The sequence below is a fragment of the Mobula birostris genome, chromosome 5 (assembly GCF_030028105.1).
Source record: "Mobula birostris isolate sMobBir1 chromosome 5, sMobBir1.hap1, whole genome shotgun sequence".
NCBI lineage: Eukaryota > Metazoa > Chordata > Chondrichthyes > Myliobatiformes > Myliobatidae > Mobula > Mobula birostris.
The window spans coordinates 87,086,928-87,104,289 of record NC_092374.1 but is presented as its reverse complement, the minus strand read 5'-3'; the positions used below and the strand labels follow the sequence as shown (position 1 = coordinate 87,104,289).

The 17,362-nt window shown below is 44.6% G+C and overlaps 1 protein-coding gene across 4 annotated transcripts in view; it reads right to left on the bottom strand.

The window, feature by feature from the left end:
- The window catches only part of LOC140197843 (rho guanine nucleotide exchange factor 15-like), a 92,723-nt gene that overhangs the window by 51,878 nt on the left and 23,483 nt on the right, over window positions 1-17,362 (bottom strand). For 3 of the 4 annotated variants that reach the window (XR_011886036.1, XM_072258339.1, XM_072258340.1), the window contains exon 2: window positions 12,495-12,603. The gene's annotated coding sequence lies outside the window, so the exon portion shown is untranslated. Of the gene's footprint in view, window positions 1-9,495; window positions 9,744-12,494; window positions 12,604-17,362 lie in introns of all 4 variants that reach the window. The other variant, XM_072258341.1, reaches the window with a different exon arrangement.

Below are 17,362 nucleotides of genomic sequence, written 5' to 3'. Positions count from 1 at the left end.
AAACTTCACGACATATGCCGGTGATCTTAAACCTGATTCCAATTCTGATTTCTCGATATGGCCTCTATCATGACTGGGCTGTCTTTTGAAGATTATTGCTTTTCACTGCATCATCCGAGTACTTGAGAAGAGAAACAGTGCCTAGTGTTCTATGCTTTGATATTAAAGCTGATGACAAAGACGTCAGAGTCTTAAGAAGACATTCCAGAGAAGTTGAAACAAGCAGGCACAGAAAGAACAACGGTTTCATTATTAAACTTGGTCATGACTCTCCAAGTCTGCTTGGGGTGAAACCTATCACGGCAAAAGACCAGGTACCCTGCATAAGGAAGTAGAGAAATGGTGACTGGACAGTATAACAAGGAGTAACACGCTGGTGTAGTGGTTAGCACAAGGCTTTACAGCACATGAGCAGCATATGGGGATTAACCAAGTACAGCGTCCACACCAAGGTGAAGCTGTACCAGAGCTGTGATCTGTCCACAGTCTTGTACAGGTCAGAAAGCTGGTCCATGACAGAGAACAACCTTGCCAGGCTGCCGTCATTCCAAACATGGGTCTCTCTTCATATTCCTTGGCCAAGAAAGATCTCCAACCACACCCTACTCCTTCAGAGTCACCAAGAGGACATGGTCACAATCATCACAAGGAAGTGATGGAGATGGATTGGGCACGTGATGAGAAGAGAGTCCAACTCCACCATCAAGACAGCACTCACTGGACCCCTGAAGGGCAGAGGAGACATGGAAGACCAAAGGCAACTTGCCGCTGTTCTGTCAAAGCAGAAATGAGGACCTTGAACTACACCTGGGGCACAGATGGAGGACCTTCAATGCTGCCCTAAATGCCAGTGGCGTACCAGGCAGTAACTACTACTACTACTTTACAGTGCTAGCTATCACCGATTTTTAATTGGGTTCTATTGAGTTTCTTAGTTTCATAGCTGCCTGTAACGAGACAAAAAATCTCTGGGCTGTATATAGTATACATACGAGGGGTAATTGATAAGTTTGTGGCCTAAAGTAGAAGGAGTCAATTTTAGAAAACCTAGCACATTTATTTTTTCCTACATTTACACACTTAGTCCAGCGGTCGTGGAGCATATGGAACCCTTCTTTGTAGAGGTTGGTGTCTTGGACCTCCAGAAAGTGGTCCACAGCAGGGGTGGTTGATAAGTTCATGGCCTAAGGTAGAAGGAGATGAGGAGAAACTTCAAACTTTCTGCATTTTCACTCAAAGAGTTGAACTGCACGTGCATGTAATGAGCGCGGTATAACTCATCCCCTTCTACCTTAGGCCGCAAACTTATCAATCACGCCTGCTGTGGACCACCTGGAGGTCCAAGAAGCCAGCTTCTACAAAGAAGGGATCCGTATGCTCCACGACCACTGGACTAAGTGTGTACATATAGGAGGGGACTATGTTGAAAAATAAATGTGCTGGCTTTTCTAAAATTGACTCCTTCTACCTTAGGCCACGAACTTATCAATCACCCCTTGTACTTTGATAATAAATGTACTTTGAATTTTGATCAGGGCTCAATTCCTACTATTGTCTGTAAGGAATCTATACGTTCTCCCAGTGACCACGTGGGTTTCCCCTGGGTGCTCCTGTTTCCACCCATGTTGCAAAGAGTTGTTTGGTTACGCTGAGGGACATTAAGTTGTGGGTGTCAGGACTGGAGATGAGGGTCAGGCTGGTTCTGCTCACTGCTGGGTGCTGTCTACTCTGCTCTTCACTGCACTAAGGCTGAGGCTATGAGTCTACTCTGGGCTTCATGCCTGCGAGCTTCACGACGATTTTTCCCACTGTGTGATGAACTGAGGCTGAGGCTATGGCCCTACTCTGGCTTCCCCGGGCTTCGTGCCTGTGGACTCACTTCTGTTCTGACTGCAGTTGCTTGCATGATCTGTGTTTTTTTCCCCTCTCTCTGCACAGTGGGTGTTGGTCTTTTTTTAAAGATTGGGTTCTTTCTTTCGGGTTTCTTGTTTTGTGGCTGCCTGTAAGGAGACGAATCACAAGATTGTATAATTTATACATAATTTGATAATAAATGTATTTTGAACCTTGGTGCCGATAGTGGGCTGCCCCTAACACAACCCTTGGTCTGTGCAGGTCACTGACGCAAACAGCGCATTTCACTATTTGTTTTGATGCACATGAGACAAATAACGCTAAGCTTTCTTTAACGAGGCAATGAAGCAACGTTGGAATTCTCTTTCAAGCCAACAATTTCAGCACCTAGGCTTCACGCCTACTCTCAGCTTGTACATTGGGCTGGCTATGTCCTTCATGACTCCACAGTCCTGAAACACACACAGTCTTGGGAAGGATGCCAGACAGAAAAGATTCAAGGACGATCTCAAAACCACTTAGAAGGAATGCAGTAGAGCACCCCACCCCGACCCTGACTCCTGCCAATCTCTGGGCCACCACTTCTCAAAGTGGTGGAGGAATATTCGTTATGGGATTGGGAAGCGCGACACTTGTACATTGGTTACACACAGAAGCCCTGTGGGAGGAGGCAGAGGGAGCACAGCCACTCACAATCTACTGGGTCGTTGTGCTATCAGGCAGGAGGTGCAGGAGGGTGAAGACCCACACCTCAGGGTTCAATGACAGCTTCTTCCCCACCACCATCAGGTTCTTCCACCATATGAGTAGAATTAGGCCATTCTGCTTGACCATTCAATAATGGCTGAATGTTTTTTCTAAACCCTGTTCTGACCACCCCGTAACCTCCAACTCCCTCACCAATCAAAAACCTATCAATCTTTGTCTTAACTACACCAAATAACCTGGTCTCCACAGCACCCTACCCCTACAGCAAGGCACTGGACTCCACAGATTCGTCAGCAACCAACGGAAGAGATTCCTCCTTTTTCCTTTATTCTGAGGCTGTGCCCTCAGATCAGAGACCCTCAAAGTTCATTTATTATCAAAGTATGTATAAGTCATACAACCTTGAGACTTGTCTGCTTACGGGCAGCCACAAAACAAGAAACCCGAAATAACTCAATTAAAAAAAGAGCAATACCGGATGAGCAGAGAAAAAAGAAAGCACAATTCGTGCAAACAATAAAAGCAAGCAACAGCATTCAGAGTGAAAGTGAGTTGATAGACTTGAAGCCTAGAGCAGGCCCATTCACCTCAGCCTCTGTTCATCACACAGTGGGGCAAATGATCACGGAGCAGCCGGAACAGGACACAACCTCAGCGCCACAGACAGCAAAATAAATGTCGTGGAAGAGCAAGCAGAGGTGGCCTGACCCTCGGCTCCGGTCCCAACACCCTGCCTTTTCAGTCCATCGGGCCTGGCATTTAAATTGTCCAACTCCGGGACATCCCTGGCACTAGGACCCAGTATTTGGATGCATCGATATGCTTCGGGCCTGGATCCTGCTCATGGAAACATCCTCTCCATTTCCACTCTATCCAGGCCTTTCAGCCTACGGTAATTTTCCATAGATCCCTCTTCTCATCCTTCGGAACTGGATCCAGGGCAGCACAGTAGCGCAGTGGCTATTACAACGCCTGCGACCTGGGTTCAATTCCCGCCGGTGTCTGAAGGGTCATGTTCTCCCCGCGACCACATCGATATTCTGCATGTGCTCCAGTTTCTTCCCTCATTCTAAAGATGTACAGGTTGCTAGGTTAATTGGTCACATGGGTGTAACAGGCAGTGCTGGATCATTGGGCCCGTTACCACGGCGAGTCACCAGAATGCAACTGGCATTTATGAAATGCAGGCCAAAATTTTGGATCAACTGGTTATACTTGCTGAGGAACCCATGTGTGACGTACATGGGGAATGCAAATTTAACATCGTCTTAGCACTACAGGTGCCCAACTATGTGAAGGTAGGAAGGAGTCCATTCAGCCCATCAAGGCTGTCAGCAAATCTTAAAAATAAAGCCTGAAACCAGACTTCAAGTGGTGAATCTTTTATTTTAGCATGATACGGGGAGTCCAGATGTGTGGAACTCTGAGTTAGAGGAAAATCAGCTTGTGTTTATATCTAGTAGCAGTCAACTGAGTAAAACCTTAGATGCCAAAGAGTTGACAGTCCATAGGATCTCTTCACTATGACTTATCGCACCTTTGCCTACACCTGTCTTCTTTATGCAGGAGTAATGTTAGTGCCTAGCACAATAATCTTAGTTATGTAGATTTATAACTTAATTGGAAAACACAGGATGTTCACAAGGTCACAAAGGTTTAGCAACACTCAGCTCTTTTAACGCTATATTCGAAATTGTCTTCCACAAGCCTGTACACAGAAAACTACAAGTGAATCTGCGGATGCTGGAAACACATGCACACAAAATGCTGAAGGATGTCTCAGCCTGAAACATCAACTGCTTGCTCCCTTCCATAGATACCTCCTGACTTGCTGAATTCCACCAGCATTTTCTGCGCATGTGGCTTCAAAACAAGGATGTGCACTCTATTCTGGACTCACTGCAAGCAACTCGGTGAAGATATCATATAGAGATAAAATGGCATATTAATGTTCTGTATCCGCATAATCCATTTACACACAAGTGCACTATATAGCCCATATCCCTGAGTGGCATGCCCTGTAAGTTGATGGTGCATGAGTGCTGTCGGTAAGAACAAGCAGTTCTCAGCAGTCCGCAGATGAACATACGCACGCAATCCAGCTTGTCATCCAGCGAGTAAACACTGGAGGGCAGCAGTGATGGGAGGGGGACACAACCCAATTCAACATGAATGCTGTGTAACGCCGTCTCCAGCCTCTCCCCTTCTGGACTGCTGCAACAGGCAAACCCGCAGCATAAGAACATAAGAAATAGGAGCAGGAGTCAGCCATCTGGCCCATTGAGCCTGCTCCGCCATTCAATAACATCGTGGCTGATCTAACCACGGGCTCATCTCCATCTACCTGCCTTTTCCCCATAACCCTCAATTCCCCTACTATGCAAAAATCTATCCAACCTTGCACAAGTATATTTACTGAGGTTGGCTCCACTGCTTCATTGGACAGAGAATTCCACAGATTCACCACTCTTTGGGTAAAGCAGTTCCTCCTCATCTCCATCCTAAATTTACTCCCTGAATCTAGAGGCCTAGTTTTCATTACATCCAAGGCCATACAGCCCCGCCATTGGTCTCAACAATAAACCAGTGAACTGGTAATGTAAAATACTGCAAACCAGCATCTAACAAGGTCTTGCGGTCGGTTATAAGAAAAATGTCCATGACAATCAGTCATTGTTAGATTGCACACCACCTTCCAATGTCTTTCTGGCGCAGGCAGCCACACGGTCTGCACCAAGTCCAGCTCCTCCACCAACGAGTAACTCGCTGATAAGGTAGACCTTCGGTACTTGAAATCCTTAATGCCCAGCATGGTCTTGCGATACAAAAAGATATTTAGAAAAAGACAAAAACACCTTTGGTTGGCCCTAGGGAGACCGCTGCATCCGAGCACGCCGCCATCTTACTGGAAGCAAGATCATGTGATCAACTCCTGGTCTTATTTATGTTTTGATTGAGACATAATCTGAGGTACTACTTGCCCAGTTAGGGAGAAAATAACCGCCTCCCCTCCTCCCCCCCACTTTGCAATTGGATCTTTGACCTCCTGACCAACAGGCTTCAATCAGATAGGCAGCAGCATCTCCGCCATGATTATTCTCAGTACTGGCACCCCACAGGGCTGTGTCCTCAGCAACCTCCCCCCCCACTCTACTCCCTGTACTCTCACGATAGTGTGGCCAGATTCCACCTATACTCCATCTACAGGTATGCCCCCACCGTCGTGGAGCATATCTCAGATAATGAAAAATTGGAGTACAGGAAGGAGATAGATATTCCCTCACTGTCAGCCAAACAGAAGAGCGAGTCACTGAGGTTAGGATGCGGGGGGGTGGGGGAGATGCACATAGTACTGTTTACATTAATGATGCTGAGGTCAAGAGGCTCGGAAGTCTCCAAGTTCGCGGTCTGAACTGGTGTCACAGGTAGATAGGGTCGTAAGGAAAGGTTTTGGCACATTAGCCTTCGTAAATCAAACTACTGAATACAGGAGATGGTTGAAGTTATATAAAATGTGAAGCCTAATTTGGAGTACAGTGCGCAGTTCTGGTCACCGACCTACAGGAAGGATGTAAATAAGGTTGAAAGAGTACAGAGAAAATTTACAGGGATGTTGCCAGGTCTGACGGACCTGAGTTATAAGGAAAGACCGAATAGGTTAGGACTTTATTCCTTGGAATGTAGAAGATTAGGAGGAGATTTGATATAAGTATACAAAATTATGAGGGGTATAGATGGGGTAAATGAAAGCAGGCTTTTTTCACTGAGGCTGGGTGGGAGCACAACTAGAGAGTTAAGGTGAAAGGTGATAAGTTTAAGGGGAACATGAAGGGAAAACTTCTTCACTCAGAGGGTCTTGAAAGTGGAATGAGCTGCCAGCACAAGTGGTGCATGCAAGTTTAATTTCAACGTTTAAGCGGTTTGGAAGAAAGGGTTACGGAGGGCTATTGTCCCAATGCCGATCAATGGGAGTAGGCAGTTTAAATGGTTCAGCATGGATTAGATAAGCCAAAGGGCCTATTCTGTGCTATACTATTCTATGACTTTATAACATCGCCAATATTATATTGCAGCCAAACCACATCACCACTACAGCAAAGAAAGCTACCAGCACCTCCGGTTTCTCAGGAAGTTAAAGAACTTTGTCTTGGCCCTTCGACCCTCATCAATATTTAATTGATACATCATAGAGAGCATCCAGTCTGGATGCATTACGGTTTCATATTGCAACAGCTGTGCCCAACACTGGAAGAAACAACAGAGAGTTGTTCAAACTTCAAAGTACATTTATTATCGAAGTATGTACAGTGCCTATAGTGTTCATTAACCCCCTTGAAAGTTTTCAGGTTTTATTGTTTTACAGCATTGAATCACAGTTTGACTTTAATTTGGCTTTTTGACACTGATCAACAGAAAAAGACTCTTTCATGTCAAAGTGAAAACTGATCTCTACAAAGTGATCTCAATTAATTACAAATATAAAACACAAAATAATTGATTCCATATGTATTCACCCCCCCCCTCTTTAATATGACACACCAAATCATCCCTAGTGCAGCCAATAGGTTTTAGAAGTCACATAATTAGTTAAATGGAGATCTCTTTTTGGAGACCTGTGTGCAGTCAAGGTGTTTCAACTGACTGTAGTAAAAATACACCTGTATCTGGAAGGTCCAACTGCTAGTGAGTCGGTATCCTGGCAAAAACTACACCATGAAGACAAAAGAACACTCCAAAAGGTGAGAAAAGGTGATTGAAAAGCACAAGTCAAGAGAAGGATACAAGAAAATTTCCAAGTCACTCCCTTGGAGTACAATTAAGTCAATTATCAAGAAATGGAAAGAATATAACACGGCTTTAGTTCTGCCTAAAGCAGGCCTTCCTCAAAAACTGAGTAACTATGCAAGAAGTGGGGGGGGGGGACTAGTGAGGGAGGCCAACAAGAGACCTATGACAACTCTGGAGGAGTTACAAGCTTCATTGGCTAAGATGGGAGAGACTATGCATACAACAACTGTTGCCTTGGTGCTTCACCAGTCACAGCTTTATGGGAGAGTGGCAAAGAGAAGCTACTGTTGACAAAAAAACTCATATAAAATCTCAGCTAGAGTTTGCCAGAAGGCATGTGGGAAACTCTGAAGTCAGCTAGAAAAAGGTTCTATGGTAACCAAAATTGAGCTTATTGGCATAAGCCAAACACATCAAAAACACACCATCCCTACCGTGAAGCACAGTGGTGGCTGCATCATGCTGTGGGGATGCTTCACTACAGAAGGCCCTGGAAGGCTTGTGAAGGTAGAGGGTAAAATGAATGCAGCGAAATACAAGGAAATCCTGGAGGAAACCCCGATGCAGTTTGGGAGGAGATTTGTTTTCCAACAAGACAAGGACTCCAAGCATAAAGCCAAAGCTACACAGGAATTGCTTAAAAAAAAAACAAAGTTAATGTCCTGGAGTGGGCAAGTCAGAGTCCAGACCTCAATCTAATTGAGAACTTGTGGCTGGACCTGAAAAGGGCTATTCACTCATGATCCCCATGCAATCTGACAGAGCTTGAGCAGCTTTGTAAAGAATAGAGAAAATTGCAGTGTCCAGATGTGCAAAGCTGATAGAGACCTATCCACACAGACTCAAGGCTGTAATTGCTGCTAAAGGTGCATCTACTAAATACTGACTTGAAGGGAGTGAATGCTTATGCAATCAATTATTTTGTGTTTTATATTTGTAATTAATTTAGATCACTTTGTAGAGATCTGTTTTCAGTTTGACGAAAGAGTCTTTTTCTGTTAATCAGTGATAAAAAAGCCAAATTAAATCCACTCTGATTCCATGTCATAAAACACTAAAACATGAAAACAGAACACGTTTAAAAAGACCGTCAAACACCCAATGTGCAGGGAAAAAACAAATCAAGCAAACAATACAAGTAAGCAAACAACATTTAGAAGTCAAACTCTCAGCCACAAAGTGGGTCATCACTGAAGCCGGTTCTGGAGCCCGTTAGTTGCGGGCCACAGCCTCAGCTCAGCATAGAGGTGAGTAAACGTCACAGAGCAGTGAGCTGAACCGGCCCCTCAGTTGTGGACACAGCTCAGCATATCACAGAAACCAGCCTCTGTCTACACTTCTCACTGCCTTGGTAGAGCATCCAAAATAATCAAAGACCCCACCCACCCCGGACATTCTCTCTTCTCCTGCTTCTCTTCCTCCATCCTGTCAGTAGCGTCCTCTTGGTGTTCACTACTGTCAGCCATGCAAGTCCCGGGTGGAGACTTAGGAATACTGTCACACTCAGATGTAGGAGGATTCTTCATTACTGTTTCTGTAACAATTTTGTTTTACCAGTCAAGGTTGTTAGCCCAGAGCTGAACCCCCCAAAACCTGGAGAACCGGTGGACCACTCTGGCCTCTACCCTTTGACCTGTTTGGCATGGATGACCCTACCAAGAGCCAAAGCGTAAGACCCCGACTCCAGCCTATGTCACTGTCTGGGTCATTGAGGCACACAAGCCTCCAAACCATAACAAGGTTGTGGTCCTCTTGGATGTATAAAACTATCCAGCAGTTTTTTAAAAAATGCAAACAACAGGAATTCTGCAGATGCTGGAAATTCAAGCAACACACATCAAAGTTGCTGGTGAATGCAGCAGGCCAGGCAGCATCTCTAGGAAGAGGTGCAGTCAACGTATCAGGCCGAGACCCTTTTTTTTGGTATGATGAGATAGACTTATACCCTCACCATCTATCTCATTATAGCCTTTCACCTTACTGTCTAACCGCACTGCACTCTCTCTGTAACTGGAACTTTATTCTGCATTCTGTAATTGCTTGCCTTTGTACTAGCTCACTACGCTGTTGTAATGAAATGAGCTGTCCGGATTGCCTGCAGAAAAAAGTTATTCAGTACACGTGACAACAGTGAACAAAGCTTACCAATATTACTGCAGGGAGTTGTAACTTCAGTCAGTTCCACCATGGGTACCAGCCTCCATCGTATCCAGGACATCTTCAAGGAGCGATGCCTCAAAAAAGGCAGTGTCCATCATTAAGGACCCCCATCACCCGGTTCATATCTTGTTCTCATTGCTACCATCAGGAAGGAGGTACAGAAACCTCAAGACACACACTCAACGATTCAGGAACTGCTTCTTCCCCTCAGCCATCAGATTTCGAAATGGACACTGAGTACATGAACACTACCTCACTATTTTGCACTATTATTTAACTATTTAATATATACTTACCGTAATTCATTGTATTCTTTCTCTATTATCATGTATTGCACTGTACTGCTGCCACAGAGTTAACATATTTCATAACATATGTTCGTGATATTAAACCTGATTCTGTTTTTAATCACTGGAAGAATCTCAAGAATGCTGATTGGACAGCCTCCTTTACCCTGGTCAATGCCATCAGCAGGAGATGACTGTGCACAAACTATGTGTCAAATTTTGAGTGTCATTGCATGAACTACACTTCAAAACAAAATAGTGTTTGACTATGCAAAATTTACTCAGTGGCCACTTTATTGGGTACAGCTGTACACCTGCTCATTAATGCTCATCTAATCAGCAACTCAATGCATAAAAGCACACAGACATAGTTGAAAGGTTCAGTTGTTGCTCGGACCAACCATCTGAATGGGGAAAAATTGAGATCTGAGTGACTTTGACCATGGAATGATTGCTGGTGCCAGTCAAGGTGGTTTGAGTATCTCAGAAACTGCTGATCTCCTGGGATTTTCACGCACAAGTTTCTAGAGTTTACAGAGAATGGAGCGAGAAGCAAAACCATCCAGTGAGTGGTAGTTCTGTGGACAAAAACACCTTGTGGATGAGAGAGGTCAGGGGTGAATGGCCAGACTGGTTCAAGCTGACAAGAAAATGACAGTAACTCAAATAACCATGCGTTACAACAGTGGTGTGCAGAAGAGCATCTCTGAACGCACAACACGTCAACCTTGAAGTGGATGAGCCACAGCAACAGAAGACCATGAACACACACTGAGTGACTATTTTATTAGGTACAGGAGGTATTGAATAAAGTGGCCATTGAGTAGCGTATGTCATCACAAAATTATTAAAAATTCTAAAAAAAACAAAAGTCCTTTTTTACAATAAAGTTCGTTCTAAGTTTGAAAGCTGTGATACAGCTGCAAAAAGTTTCTCGTTGCACCTGTGATTGTTCCACTAATAATTTATAAAATGACATTGAAATTATTAAAGCTTACAAAGTCATGCACTTGTGTTTGTGGGTTGGCACTTCACTAACCGGGGTTCGATTCCTGCCACTGACCACAAGGAGTTTGCGTGTTCTCCCCGTGACCTCGTGGCTTTCCTCTGGCCACTCCAGGTTCCTCCCTCATTCCAAAGGCTACTGGTTAGGATTAGTGAGTTGTGGGCATACAATGTTGGCACTGGAAATATGCCAACACTTAGGGGTTCAGCACAATCCCCACTGGTCTGATTTTTGACACACACGATGCATTTCACTGTATGTTTCAATGTACATGTAACAAATAAAGCTAACCTATGATTAAATATCACTTTTGCATTATGACAAATATGTTAAATTTGACTTTGAAAATAACACCTAGAGACTTTAGCAATTTATTTTTCATATTGACATACTGTGTGGAATGGGCCCTTCCAGCCCAGAAATCCCCCGATTTAACCCTAGCCTAATCACGGGATGATTTACAATGACCAATGAACATACCAAATGTAGGTCTTTGAACTGTTGGAGGAAATCGGAGCACCCAGAGGAAACCCACTTGTTCACAGGGAGAACGTACAAATGCCTTACAAACAGCAGTGGGAATTGAACCCCGGTCACCTGCACTGTAAAGCGTTGTGCTAACCACTGCGCTACGATCGGAGGTAACACAACTATAAAGGAACGTGCAAATCTAGAGAAACTTCCCCTGTGCTAAATTATTAGATTCCAAGTAATTTGAAGTTTCTACTTTCCCATACCCTAAAGACCATAACTGTAGTTTTGATGCCTCACAGTGCCAGAGACCCCAGTTTGATCCCGACATCCGGCACTGTCTCTGTATGGAGTTTACTTGTTCTCCCTTGCACCGTGTGGGTTTCCCCCAGCATGCAAATGGACATCAGGTGGGTTAACTGGCCACGGTAAACTGCCCAACTCGTGTGTGGGTGAGAGCGTAGAATCAGGGGGCGTTGATGGGAATGCAGGTGGAATAAAGGAAAAGGGAATAACGTAGGATTTGGTGTAAATAATTGGCAGATGGCTAGTGGTTCAATAGGCTGAAGAGCTTCCTTCCATGCTGTCTCTATCAACAGACTGGCGGCTGAAACCACTGCTCATAGCGGAAGAGACTCCCATTTGATCCCCTGACCTCTGGTGCTGTGTGCGTGGAGTTTGCACGTTCTACTGAGGGAATCTGTGACTCATAAAGGCCAGATGTAAGAGCTGGTTATCTCAAATAGGAACCTCATGCACTCATGAAAGACCTGTTGACCAATAAAACAGTTCCCTAATCCCACGCTTGGGGCGGCGGGATGGAGATGCGTCTCTACCAAAGGAGGTGTAAGGTTCTCCTTCCCTCCGCTAGCCTGCAGGTCACCCTTGGGCAAGGTGTAGCACCTGCTTAGCACCTCCCTCCTGTCCTACCACCCGACCAGGGTCACATGAAGCCACGGGAGCAGATGGTGGATGGTCGTACGAGCAGCCGGTACATATCACAAGTCCTGGTTATGCAACCACTGACACCAGGCAGACAATCTCTGAAGAGTATTGATAATGGCTGGGGTCACCCGTAAAGACACTGTCCAGAAAGCAGCAATGGCAAACCACTTCTGTTGAAAAATTTGCCAAGAACAATTGTGGTCTCAAAAAGACCATGATTGCCCACATCATACGACACGGCACATAATGATGATGATGATGATAAAGAATCCTACCTTAAAATGTTTCCCTCAGTCCTCATTCACCCAAGCAAAGGGGTTTCCCAGTTGCATCTTCAACTTATAGTTAGAAATTGTTGGAAAAACTCAACTGATCAGGCAGCATCTGCAGAGAGAGGAACAGAGTTAATACGATGAGAGAGGCACCTTTTGTCTTAGCAGGGAAGCCTTGTAACCCTGGTGAGTAGGTCCAACATTTTGTGGTTCCTAGTTGTCATGCGTAAGATCTTAAAAATTACTGGGGTCCAAGAGGGCAGTGGGAAGTGGGACTATTCGAAAGAAGTTTAACAAAGAGTTGACAGGGTGGAATCAAAGCTCTTAATCTCTGCTGCATGATTTGGTTTTTCTAGACATGTCAGGGAATTTTAAAATATTGATGGTGGAAGGGCTTTGCCACTTTTTGTAGGCTTTTCAATTCTTGGCCATTGGTTTTTCCATTCCAGGAAGGATACTCTCCACTGTTGCATCTGTAGAAGTTTGTCAGAGTTTTAGGTGATATGCCAAATCTTCACAAACTTCTAAGAAAATCACAAACAAGGGAAAATCTGTAGATGCTGGAAATCCAAGCAACACACACAAAATGCTGGAGGAACTCAGAAGGCCAGGCAACATCTAGGAAAAGAGTACAGTTGACATTTTGGTCTGAAACCTTTTGGCAGGAACCCTCAGGGTTCTGTATGGTGATAACTATGATGAATTTACTTTGAATTTTGAACCTTGTCTCCACCACCTCAAAGTCCAAAGGCCACTCATTATCAAAGTAGTATATGTCACCACATACTACTTTGAGATTCATTTTCGTGCAGGCGTTCACAATAGATACAAAGCAATACAATAGAATCAATGAAAAACTACTACAAAGACTGAAATGTCAACTGTTTACTCTTTTCTTAGATGATGCCTGGCCTGCTGAGTTCCTCCAGCATTTTGTGAGTGTTAACCCTAACCTGTACATCTTTTGAACGTGGTAGGAAACGGAAGCACCCGGAGGGAAAGCCGTGTAGTCACAGAGAGAATGTACGAACTCCTTATAGACAGTGTCATTTGAACCCCAGAACTGTCATGTGAAGTGTTATGCTAACCGCTACACCACCGTGCCCTGGCATTGACCTATTCAGTGATTTGTCTTCCACTGTGTCCAAGGTGGCTCAAAGTATTCTCCCAATTGATCATACAAATTCCGACCAGCATGCCAATTCTGAACTGAGGGTGTCCTGCTCTGTCACAGAACGCCATTCCCTTTCAACCTTCAATACTTATCCCATCCACTGTACGAGGTCCACCATTTTTCACTCTCTGGTGATTCATATCATTGTCCAGATGCTTTTTAAGTGTTGTGAGACTCTCTCCCAGTCTATCACGGGTAAAGCCCTCCCAACCATTGAACACATCTACATGAAACACTATCACAGAAAAGCAGCATCCATCATCAGGCTCCCTCACCACCCAGGACACGCTCTCTTCTCGCTGCTGCCATCAGGAAGAAGGTACAGGAGCCTCAGGATGCACACCACCAGGATCAGGAACAGTTACTACCCCTCAACCATCAGGCTCTTGAACCAGAAGAGATCACTTCACTTGCCCCATTATTGAAATGTTTCCACAACCAATGGATTCACTTTCAAGGACTCTCCATCGCACATTTTCAATACTCATTGTTCATTTATTTATGATTTTTATTATTTCTTTCTTGTTGTATTTGCAGTTTGTTGTCTTCTGCACTCTGTAGGCCAGTCTTTCATTGATTCTGTTATGATTACTATTCTATAGATTTATTGAGTACGCCCACATGAAAATGAATCTCAGGGTTCTATATGATGACATATATGTACAACTATAATACATTTACTTTCAACTTTGCCTCCACCACCTCAAAGTGCAAAGACCACTTATTATCAAAGTATGAATATGTCACCATATACTCCGAGATTCATTTTCGTGCAGGCGTTCACAGTAGATACAAAGCAATACAACAGAGTCAGTGAAAAACTACACACAAAGACCGACAAACAACCAATGTGCAAAAGAAGACAAACTATGCAAATTAATAATAAATAATGAAATAATACCGAGAACACGAGTTGTAGAGTCTTTGAAAGTGAGTCCATATGTTGTGGAATCAGTTCAGAGTTGACATAAGTGAAGTTATCCACACTGGTTCATTAGCCTGATGGCTGAAAGGTAATAACTGGCGGTGTGGGACTTGAGGCTCCTGTACCTTCTTCCTGATGGCAGCAATGAGATTAGACCATGGTGGAGGTTGTTACATTCCAGATCTAGAATGAGGAAAGTTCTTCCCCATGTAACCCCTCTCAATAATTTACCTCCTGCCTTATAGTTCTAGACTGTTCTATGATGTTGAAAAGGTTCTACCTTATCTATGCTTCCTTTTTTCATATATTCCTGAGTCACGTCCCTCCTCTGCTCCAAGGAAGACCCATCCAGTGTCGTCTTCCTCCATGACAGTAGTAGTCCCTCCCAGGCAGTGTCCTGGTGAACATCCTCTGCATCCTCTCCAGCTCAACCACATCCTTCCTGTAGAGTGGTGACCAGAACTGCACGTAGTACTCCAGCTGGGACCCAACCGACATATTCTGAAGTTGTCCCATATCCTTCCTGTTCTTATGCGATGCCCCAGTAAAGGGCCTTTGTCATACATGACAGCAGCAGGATCTTCAACACTTTGAGTCCAACGACCAATCCCATTTTGTTCACCCGGTATTCCCATTCAGAGTTGAGATACTCAGCCCTTAAACCTGGACTTTTAAGATTTGTAGACCCCCCTCGGTGGAATGTGCACACTCTACACTAACAGACCAAACGTGATGTCCTTCAGGCAGCTCACAAGACTGCTCCTTTTACTTCTTCTATTAAATATGATTCTGCTGCTCCTGGAACCTGTGATTTACATTCCGATGGTGTGTTTGAGGGCCAATTGTGCGATCTGGCACTTTGCTGTCTCTGAGGGTGTTCAGAGAGGTTTCGAGCGGAGTACAGAGCCTGGAGGCCAAGGAGCCCACAATCGACTCCATTTCTCGCTGATCTTCTTGATTAAAGCATCAAGGAAGATTGAAATCAATGAGGACAAAAGCGGAAGACAACCGTGTGTTCAGCACTGTCTGCCTGTGTTTTACCGGTCTCTCTCTTTCCCTCCTACTCGCTGTTGATGGAGGCAGGTGCCTGTGTGTGACCAATCTCCCTCTCTCTCTCCCTCGCTGATCCCGGAGGAAGGTCCCTGCGTTTGAACTAGTCTTCCTTTCCCTCTCACTTGCTGCTGCCAGAGGAAGGTGCTGGAATATCAGGTCTTAGGCAAGGTTTAATCGACATGGTGTGTAGATTGGACTCTGTGGTTCACATTATGATGTGTTTCTGGTTTCTGATTGCTTTTTTAAAAAAATGTTGCTGTTTTGTGTGATTTTAATCAGGGCGGACAGGTTCTGTGACCTGTAGTCAATAAATGAGACAGTGCTAAATTGAACTGAACGGAACTAAACAGAACGGTCCTGGACTGTTCCGGTGACTCTGTGGTTTGATGTTTTACATTTTGAGTTTTTCGCTTGTCTGCACGATTTGTTCTTTCTTCGTACTTTGGGTATTTGACATTCTCTTTGAACGGGTTCCACGGGGTTTCTTTGTTTCGTGACTGTCTGTGGGGACGATGAATCTCAGGGTTGTATACTGCATACAATATACAACCAGATTCTTTGCCACAGTGACCAATGGCTTTACCCAGTTGTGCCACTGACAGAGGCAGAGTGGGAACAGGCCCTTCAGCCCATCGCGTACCGCCCATTTACACCAATCCTACATTATTCTCCCCACGTTCTCATCAACTCCCCCAGGTTCTATCCCTCACCCATACACTGAAGGCACGTGGCCCTGCTCAGAGGCTAAGCAGGTGCTACACTTCGTCCAAGGCTAGCGGAGGGAAGGAGTGCCTTACACCTCCTTTGGTGGAGACATATCTCCACCCCGCCACCCAGGATAATACTTAAACCGATTTAATAGCCTCAGTTGGATATAAAATTACTGCATCAGTCTTACCTGATATTTAGCATCATCAAAATAAAAACAAATAAGGTTGTTTATTGTCATTCTTCAGGACACTAGTGTAAAGGAGAATGAAATGATTGTTACTCCAGATCTGATGCAGCATAATAAGCAGAAAGAACACAAGACACTATAAATATAAAAGCAATCTTATAAAGCACAATGTACAAGCAACTCTTTGGGCGTGGCCATATATACAGTACATAAGACTAGCTCACAGAGTGGGTGTTGGGGCTGGAGGCGAGGGATGGGCTGGTTCAGATCGTTGCTCTGCGAGGTTTACTCATCTCTGCACTGAACTGAGACTGTGGCCTACAACTAACCAGCTTCTGATTCAGCTGTGGATTCATTTTTGTGACTCTTCAGTTCTGACCAGAATCAGGTTTAATATCACCAGCATATGTTGTGGAATTTGTTAACTTTGTGGCAGCAGTACAATGCAATGGGAAGATAGTGTCAAAGAAGCTTATGAGAGGAAAAAGACCAAGTACTCTGAACTGGCAACTGAAGCTGCCCAGAATGGCTGAAAGACCAAGATTTTCCCTGTAGAAGTGGGATGCAGGGGATTCGTTGCTACATCTACAACCAATCTATTGAAGAAGATGGGGGTGAGGGGTCACTCCCTCCAACAAGCAATCAAGTCCTTGTCAAATACAGCAGAAGTTAGCAGCAATTGGATTTGGATTAAAAGGAAAGACAACAACTGGGCTGCAAGATGAAGACAGGAGGGTGTGGAACTGACGACGCACACCAAAGTTGCAGTTTACTGGGCCTGCGTCCTCAGCACACTGCTTTACGGCAGTGAGACCTGGAGC